We start from the raw sequence: 1,494 nt of genomic DNA on the forward strand, positions 1-1,494 counted from the left end.
AATTGGGGGTGGGGAGGAGTTGCATGTGGTTCTGCAGAGCGGCAACACAACCCAGAAGGTACGGGGGTACTTGCTCTCAACCTAGTCCCATACGGGCCCAACGGCCTTCCCGCGGGACTGCGTGGCCTCCCGTCTGTGACCGAACGCGGGAATTCGCTGTCCCCTCAGTCCGCACTGGGTGCCGACGGTGTGTTCCCACGAAGCCAGTCCGGTATGGTCATAAACCGACTCACGAGTGGATCTGCAGGAGCTCATTGAATATTGTCACGGCCCACTCACTGTTTCGAAATTAAGTTGCCCGGCGGTGGCGGTGGCAGTGGCATCTTCGCTGGACACTCGGAGGAGCGCTTCTGGAGTCACACTGTGCACCAGAGACACCTGGCCAGCTTTGAAGTACACCAGCCTCGGGCCCCCGCACCAGAGATTGGAATTCCAGTGCTGTGTGGTGGTGCTGGGGTATCACCGTGATTCCAACGGGCCCCCAGGAGGTTCCGAGGCGCAGCCCAGGGAGGCTAAACACAGCCCTCCATCGAGAAGAACGGCTTCTCCTTCCCTAGCAGGCGAGGGGCAGGGCTACCTGAAGGAACCAGATCCAAGTCATCTAAATCGGAGGCCCAACGACAGGCAGCGCCCACCTGTTCACACGTGCAGCCGCATTACGTATCTCTACCAGAAACTGCGTGTCACCAAACCCTCGGCCTGGGCCAACTTCGGGCACATGAAAAAACCCCTAGAGAGAAGGCATGGCAAACGTCCGGGAGCATCTCAGGAGATTGGGGGATGGGAGGACGGCGGGACGTAGAGGTGGGGGCGAGAGGGCGTAGGGGGGAGACCTGTAGTGACTGACATCTCGTGGGACAGTGTAATGACATTGGTCCTGGTGGCTGCAAGACAGGTCAGCAAACTCATGGCGCTGGACGCGTACAGTGCCAGGTGGAAGGTACGCCCTCACATGCTCATCTCAGGGACTCCAGAGGTGACTACGGAGCTTCCAGCCTGGACCCTGCTGGGCGGACTGCTTGCTCGACCTTCCACGTACAGCTTCTGACCCCGTGGGAGGGTCACGGGATCCAAGCGGCAGAGAGCAATGTAGTTTACAGAAAAACCATGCAGGCCAGATACACGGGGACAGCCCGCGCCCGCACTGAGAAAGCCGAGGACTCCTCCCCGCCCCCAGGCTAAACGGGTAACGACCAAGAAGGCCCGCCACCCCTCGCGAGAAACACCAAAAGAAAATAAGAGAACCGAACCAGCGGCCTGTAGTCGAGATTGCGCCCAAACCCTACCGACCACAAGCGGCCGCTTGCCTGTCTGCGTTTACCTCAGCAAGTCGGAAAAAAGAAACACGCAAGTCCTACCTTTAGACACGAAGACAAACTCCCCCGGGGGGGTGCACCGCTCCCGGAAGTACTGCAATACCGGGTCGATGCGTGGAGTGGACGGAGCAAGCTCCTATTCCAACTCCCAGCTCCAAAAATCCATTTAATATATTGT

The 1,494-nt window shown here is 58.9% G+C and overlaps 1 pseudogene; it reads right to left on the reverse strand.

The window, feature by feature from the left end:
- Nucleotides 1-1,385: 1,385 nt before the first annotated feature.
- Nucleotides 1,386-1,494, reverse strand: LOC111734523 (annotated as a pseudogene; the record flags this gene model as incomplete).

Source organism: Pteropus vampyrus, unplaced genomic scaffold, assembly GCF_000151845.1.
Source record: "Pteropus vampyrus isolate Shadow unplaced genomic scaffold, Pvam_2.0 Scaffold1658, whole genome shotgun sequence".
In the NCBI taxonomy this organism is placed as follows: Eukaryota; Metazoa; Chordata; class Mammalia; order Chiroptera; family Pteropodidae; genus Pteropus; species Pteropus vampyrus.